Here is an 8,124-nt window from a genome sequence, read left to right as displayed (position 1 = left end):
GGAGAAAAGGGGAGGAATTAAAAAAGGGAAGAAATGAGAAGAGGCAAATAATAATAGTAATAACCCAGAAGAATAAAATGTTTTTAGGGCAGTATGGGGTTGTGTAGACTAGTATGTCCAGCTCTCATATTATAGATGAGAAAACAGAGGTCCCAAGCAGTGACGTGACTCTACCAGGCCCACACCATCAGTGTGACCGAGCATGAGGACCCAAGTATCCCGGCGCTCAGCCCCCCTCTTTCTTCCCCCAAGTCGCAAATGTAGAGAAGCAGTTTTTATAGCTAAAGTAGTTCTTGCTTATTACAGAGAATTTGAGATGTGCACAAAAGTAGAAAAAAGAAAAAAGCCATAATGTTACCATGCAGATATAACCATTATTAACATTTAACCAATTTTCCTGTCAGTGTTCTTCTGTATTTAAGGATCATTTTTACAGAGTTTTAAACCCTCAGTTTACATAATTGTATTCACTGCTTTCTTCTCTTATCTCGTAAGCATTAGCCATGTTACTGTATATTGTTCAGGAACAAAAATGTTTGACTTTATAATATTCAGTCAGGTAGACCCTCATTTATTTAACAATTTTCCTACCAGGGGACGTATTTTTCAAATTTTCAACATTTACTTTCAAAACGCTCAAAGATCCTTGCATAAAACTTTTTCGTGTGTAAGATTATTTCCTTATAATTGATTCACAGAAGTGAAATCTTAGGGTTAAAGGGCAGGAATTAGGGTCGCCACATTTAGCAACTAAAAATGCAGGATTTAAATTTTCATTTCAAATTATTTATCTGCAATTGAAATTTCACTGGGAGTTCTGTATTTTATCTGGCAACCTTAGCAGAAATACTTTTAAAGGTTTCCGTACGTATTTTCAATGCCCTCAGGTTAGAAAAGAGGGAGAATGAGGGAGTAACACCTAACATTCTATTTTGTGCCATGCACTCATTTAAATATTTTATGGCCATTTAAGTGCATTTAAGCTTTGTGCTGACCTCTAAGTTAAGGAATTACTGTGAGCCCTACTTTGCAGATGAAAAAGCAGAGGTCGACGAGGTTAAGTAAAATGTTCAAGACTACACAACTAGGACTCCGGGAAACTAAAATTGAACCTGGGCAGCCTGACTGCTACAGTGTCCCCAGAAAGCCAAGGAAAGAGTGAAACACGCCGAGAGAGGAGATTCAGACTGTGACTCTTGAGAGACGCAGGCATCCACGGTCCTTCTTGCCTGGGTCCCCCTCGAAGTCAAAATCAGCCATGTGAGCAGCCTTTCCCGACTCAGAGACCCCAAATCCTCACCACGCATTAGAAGGATATTGATCATTCACTGAACACATTGGGGCAAGACAGAGATCCACACATAATGGAAACAATTTCATACAATGCATTTTAAACCTGGTCAATCCCGTCTCAAGTTCCTCTCCAGCTTCCAGGCTGGTCCTCCCCCTCTTTCAGCCTCCACACCCATCACTCCACTCAGCAAAAAACCCCCTCTACCGCCTAGACCTGCCCTCCCTGGAAAGGAGAGGTTATACTTAATAAATAGCTCAGTGTCTAACTCTACCATTTTTTAAAAATATCAAACAGTAAGGGACTTTATTCCTTCTTTCTTCCCTGTCTCCCATACATTTCCTTCCTTTCACGTCCTCCCTTCCCCATGTGACACTCACCAAGCACCAAGAAGATCTTCTTCCACCCACAGGCAATGAAGGCATCCCAGGCAACAGCCCTGGGCAGACCACAGAGGGTAGCCAGGCTGGAAGGCTTCAGACAAAGAACTGGGAAGGCCCAGAGGGGAAACAGCACTCCTACCTGGGTAGCGTGTAAGGGCTGCGCGGCGCAGGTGCCACTGAGCTGGGCACTGAAGGGCTGATAGATTTTGTACATGTAGAGATGAATTGGAATTAGGCCAGGGGTGAAAGGGAAGCAGGGGGCTGCCCCTCCCCAGTGAGAACAGTTTGAGGATGCAGTTTAGGGAAAGAGAGAGCAGGGCTTGAGCCTGAAGCAGGCTGAGTTCTCCGGAATCCCCATGCCTACTTATCAGCAACTCCTCGTGGCTGATGCCAAAAGGGTCCCGGGTGAAGCTGGAGCTGGCTTCTGGGGTCTTGTTTTGGGGAGCATCCCCACATGGCCAGGACCCCCAACCATTGCTGGAACAATATACAGTTGATATGCATGGGTTCACCCAGGCCATCTTTTAAATGACACACAAAATGCATCTAGGATTTTAAAACCGCTCATAAAAATGGATCAATCAGCACAAGGCTGAAATAATTCGTTCCTTTTGCTAGGAAAAAAAAAATAGTGCTTCTTAATTATTGTACTGATTGCCTGAGAGTTTTTTTTAAAAGCAACAAAGAGGCCTCTGAAGGCCTTGTCCTTCTACCTGCCTATAGGGGAAAGAATCTAATTAAAACAAAGAAAATAGATGAATATTTAATGGTATGATTTTCCCCCACTACTTTTTACTTCTCAACTTAACCCAGTGACGGCTCCAAAAATTCCTCCAACAAAGAACACGCAAAATCCCACGAGCGTGATCTGTCAGAGCAGAGTTTGCATAAACAGCTCTGTGCCTCAGAGCTGACGCCAGAGCTCCTCCCTCAAGCCAGCCGGGGCTGCTGCTTCCACAGCCCTCCAAGGGTGCTCTGGCCTCCTGTCCTAAACATCCGGGGCCTTCAGAGCTGCCTGCCCCCAAGGTCGGTCCCGACACTGCCCCTTTGTTATGAGGACCTTGGGGAAGTGGCCCAAGCACAGCGGCATTGCCTACGGGTTGCCAGAAGGATGCCACGGGACCAGGTAAGTAAGCACTTAGGACCAGGTAAGTAAGCACTTAGCAGAGTACCTGACACAGAGCAGCCACTCAGCCAATGACTGGATGGCATTTGTGACTGTAACACGCTTGGAGACCAAGGTCCAGGGGTGAGGGAGGGTGATTTTTACAGGTTGGTGGTAGAGCCATTGTGAATTACTCCTCCCTGTATTCTTAATTACCTCCCATGTGTTGGCCTCCAGTGCTGGCTGTATTCTCTGCCACTGGAGAATGGTCCTTCTTGCCTGGACTTCTGTGCTCATCACTTTGGCCTCACAAATGCCTGTGGCTCTCCTCGGGACCTACCTTCATTCATCCTATTCTAGAATGGATAGGTATCCTTCTATATATCTGCTAAATTAGTTTTGATTCTAAGAGACAGAAAGTTTAAGCACACTGACTGAAGTCAAAAGGGGACTTCATTACTGAAATACCCTAGGGTAGGATTTCAGGCATGGCTGGATCCAGGGGCTGGACTGATGTCCCCAGAGCTTGGCTTCTCCCTCTGGCTTCTCTCTCCTGCAGCCTCAATTTTCAGATAAGCTGTCCTCTAGCTTTTGCAAGATGGTTCTTGAAGCTCTCACCCCTCATCTAAGCAAGTAAGCAAGCCACTCCCACTCACAACCTGCCACAGGGCTCCCAGAAAAAGTTTCATCATAGTTTGTAGACTCAGGTAGAGTGGGCAACATGCCCATTCCTGAACCAATTGCCATGTCCAGAGACATGTGATGGACGACTGGCAGGGCTATTTCCTTTGAGTTCCTATGAGTATCATTAGTGCCTCTACTCACGAGTTACCCAGAAGGAGGAAAGGGTGGGTTGTTCTGTAGTTTTCTTAGCCAGAACAAATTTTCAATAATAAATCTGTACTTCTGCACTGGAGAACAGTGAGATGTGACTGCAGGCGGTGATCACACAAGGAGACTAACACATCAAATTCAGCCCTCCGATGGACGGAGCGTGTCTGCACTGGATCTTCGAATGTGGATTCATTGTCAGCATGAAACGTTGGCAGAGTTCCCACAGACATTCAGGTTCCCAGCTTCCTTGGTAAAATTGGGTTGTGGCCAGAGGGGCATGTCCCTGGCTCTGCCCTGCTAGTCTTCACAGCAGGCCACAGAACCTGCCTTCACTGCTCTCAGTTACCGCCTGGGTGCTGTGTCCGGCTAAGTTTGCAACCCCTGGTGGAAGTCCACTCAGGGTTCATGAGAATCCCCCTCAGTCTAGAGCACTGTTCACAGTGAGCGCCTCCTTGCAGGAGCCCTCACACTAGGAATGCCGCTTCTCCCATCTCCAAAGAGTGTCACAGCAGGCCCGGGAGGCGGATGGGCCGTTTGGGGGAAGGAAGCTGAAGATTGATGAGGTTGAAGGATACCGAGGTAGAAACAAGTGTTAACCTGCGTAGCCCAGGCAGTGGGAGGTAGGAGAGGTGGGCTTTTCCTCAGACCCTATCCCTGGGTCTAAAATGGAAGAAACCTAGATATAGGACCCTATGAAATCCAAAAGGGGAGCAATTAAAGGTGCGTGGGGCCAGGCGCGGTGACTCACACCTGTAATCCCAGCACTTTGGGAGGCTGAGGTAGGAAGATCACTTGAGGTCAGGAGTTCAAGACCAGCCTGGCCAAGATGGTGAAACTCCATCTCTACTAAAAATACAAAAGTTAGGTGGGCTTGGTGGTGGGTGCCTATAATCCCAGCTACTTGGGAGGCTGAGGCAGAGAATTGCTTGAACCCGGGAGGCGGAGGTTGCAGTGAGCCGAGATCGCACCACTGCACTCCAGCCTGGGCGACAGAGCAAGACTATCTCAAAAAAAAAAAAAAAGAGCGTGGTCAGCAACTTCTGTCTCCACCTTCCCCATCTCCCTGCCTAGCGGGAGGACAGGAGCAGCACCAGGACGGCAGATAGGACACCTAGGCTGCTGGGCAGTTTCACCTTCCCTCCATCCACACCTATCCCCACAACCCTGGGGGCCCCCCTGAAAATCAGTCTCTCAGGCTGAGAGCTGTTCTGTAGGTGTGGGGTGGGGCTGGTGTTCAGGTAAGCTAGCCCAGATGACAGCAAGGCAGACGGCTTTCTCAAAAGTAAAATACAGCCGGGCACGATGGCTCACACCTGTAATCCCAGCACTTCAGTAGGCCAAGGCAGGAGGATTGCTTGAGGCCAGGAGTTCTAACCAGCCTGGGCAAATAGCAAGACCACCAAATTTTAAAAAAATTAGCTGGACATGGTGGCACACGCCTGTTCCAGCTATTTGGGAGGCTGAGCAGGAGGATCACTTGAATCCAGGAGTTTCAGGCTGCGGTGGGTTATGGTCACACCACTGTACTCCAGCCCGGGGAACAGGGGAAGATTGTCTCTAAATTAAAAAAAAAAAAAAAAAAGTAATCAATTTCTCTCTTGTGGTGGCATCTCACTCCCACATACACCCTAAATCTGCCCCTTCCTCTCCACCTGTTTTGACTTCAGCCTAGACCTAGCCCCATCATTCTTACCTGGACAGCTGCTGCTTCTTTTTAACTATTATGATTATTTTCAGACATAGAGTCTCATGCTGTCACTCAGACTGGAGCACAGTGGTGCAATCACAGCTCACTGCTAGCTCAATCTCCTGGGCTCGAGCAATCCTCCCACCTCGGCCTCCCGAGTAACTGGGACCACAGGCACGAACCATTGTGCCTGACCAGCTCCTTTCTTTCTCCTGGGCTCCCACCAGCCACTCGTGCCCTGCCACACACCCACAGCCTACTTCAAATCTGCAAATGGCTTCTGATTTCACAGGCATAAAATCCTTACTATTTGCAGAGGCCTAAGAGGCCTTTAGTGATGCATCTCCCTTCATTTTTGCCGCTTTCCTGCCCCGTGTCATATGCTGGGGGTGCCTCACGACTTCCACCTGTGCTTTGCTGAGGGGCAGTGCCCTGCTCTATGCTCCACCCCATGGCCTAGAACTGCACCTGTCACAGAGTGGATGCCGAATGAAGGAATAAATACATGAATGCATGAGTGAATGAACACGATTTGGAAACAATTTGAGCAGTCTGAACTTCTGTTTATCAGTAAGGACAACTATTTGTGAATCCCTATAGACTTCTTTTAAAAATTTAGCTGGGGTACAAGGATGGTACAGGGAAACGGGAAAGTTGGCATTATTTTACAGTTTATTTAATTCTCTCCTCGTGCTGGCACTAATTTAATTCATCTCCATAGCTAACGGAAGGATGGAACTGAAATATTAACCTCAAAGGCAGTGCGGAAGCAGATAATGGGGCTGTTCCTGCAAGCACAGAGTGGAAAGATAAAAGAGAGGGACGGCTGCTTCCAGAGGAGAATTACGGGGGGAGAGAGGTATAGAAGCCTTTTTTCTAATGGTTCATTTTCTTTCTCTTTAGTCCAAAGTGATAAAAGCAAATAAATTTGTGTATAGAATCACAGACATAGTACAGGACCATTATAAAAACACATCTTCCCAGTGAAACTTTGTCAGAAGTTCTTAATGTCGAAAGCGTGCAAAGTGGATTAAAATATCACAGGCAAGCAGCAGAGATTGTCAAAACGACAGAATATTATTAAACCTGTATATTTATCCCTTCATTTTCATCTCCACATGAGACCCCAGCGTGGTGCTGTTTCTGTGCGAAGCCCTCGGCCACGTGGCCCGCTGAATGTGAGCGGGGAACCTGCCTGGGTAGAGCTCAAAATGCCTTCCCAGCTCCCCGGCCTCTGGCTTGAACAGAGTCCAGTCGAAGAGTCGGAATACACAGAGAAAGCGGCCCGTCTGCCTGGGTGACATGTAGCTGGCATTCCTTTCCTCCTGAGGGAACTCTTGGGCAGTGACAGCAGAAAACACTACAGGGAGAAGGGGCGGGAGTGCAGGGCCAGCTGTGAGGTTTGCATGGGGGGGCTGCTTCTGTCTGCAGGGTCCCTGGGAAAGAAGAGCAGGTGGGCGCCTCGAGGCTCCTTTCTCTCTGCGTGAGTCCTAGCAGCTACCACTGATGGCGCGTATCCTCTGTGCCTGGCTGCGTACCTGGGCTTTGGACACATTCTCTCACTTATCCTCATCATGGCCCCCTGAGGAGGGAGCTGTTGTCCTCCCCGTTTGAGAGATGAGAAAACCATGGATTAGAGGCCAAGAACTTGGCCAGGGTCTGCAGCTGACACCTGATGGCACCAAGTTAGAGCTCAGCTCTGCCCGATTCCAAAACAAAGCAGTACCTCCGTGGTGCCCCCTCTAAGGCGGCTCCAGGGGTAAAAAGCATGGAGTTACTGTGACGCATAGATATGGATACAGAACGCTCTTCAGGACAGCATGTCCAGGGCACAGGCAGCGGCAGAGCAGTGGCTCCAGTGGCTCCAGGCTGGAAGAGCTCGACACATTCACATTGGCTTATAACAGCTCGTGAACAGTGCTCGACGGGGACAGGTGGGCCAGCAGTTGGGAGCTGGGGGATGGAGGCAGGAAGGGAAGCGAGACCTGCATTTCACTGTTGACCCTGTTGTGCTGTTTGAATTTGTCTTTCTGTGTGCATGGATTTGAAAACACATATGGTAAAACAACGTGAAAAGTAACTTAGCTAGATGGAAAAAAGAAGCCTGGGAGGTCATCTCCTCACCTGACCTCTCCCTGTTGCACACACACCTTGCTTTCATGTGCCAGGCTGGGGTTGCCCAGGCCCCTGCCTCATTTCTGAGCCAGGATCTCCTCAGGGCTCTTTCTCCCTTCACTCGAATGCCTGCTCTCCTCTCCCTTTCAGCGCAAGTCTTGCTCCTTTTCAGCCTCAGATCTATTTCTGCCTCCTCCAGGCAGTCTTCCCTGACTACCCCAAGCCCTCTGTCCTCTCTCAAGATGGTGCTCAGCAAAGAAAACTTTCCTGTCTATAGCCCAGACACACAGCCTCACTGATATGGTTTGGATCTGTGTCCCCATCCAAATCTTATGTTCACTTGTGATCCGCAGTGTTGGAGGTGGGGCCTTTTGGGAGGTGATTCGATCTTGGGGGTGGTTTCTAATGGATTAGCACCATCCGCCTAGTGCTGCTCTCATGATAGAGTTCTCACAAGATCTGGTTGTTTAAAAGTGTAGCTCCTTTCCCCTCTCTCTCTTCCTCCTGCTCTGGCCAGGTAAGACGTGCCTGCTTCCCCTTCACCTTCTGCCGTACGCCATGATTAAAAGTTTCCCGAGGCCCCCAAGAAGCCATCACACTTCTTACACAACCTGCAGAACTGTGAGCCAATTAAATATCTTTTCTTTATTAATTGCTTGTCTCAGATGTTTTTTTCTTCCTGTTTTTCTTTCCTTTTTTTTTTTTTTTT

Source organism: Mandrillus leucophaeus, unplaced genomic scaffold, assembly GCF_000951045.1.
Source record: "Mandrillus leucophaeus isolate KB7577 unplaced genomic scaffold, Mleu.le_1.0 Scaffold48, whole genome shotgun sequence".
In the NCBI taxonomy this organism is placed as follows: Eukaryota; Metazoa; Chordata; class Mammalia; order Primates; family Cercopithecidae; genus Mandrillus; species Mandrillus leucophaeus.
This window is presented reverse-complemented; position numbering follows the sequence as displayed.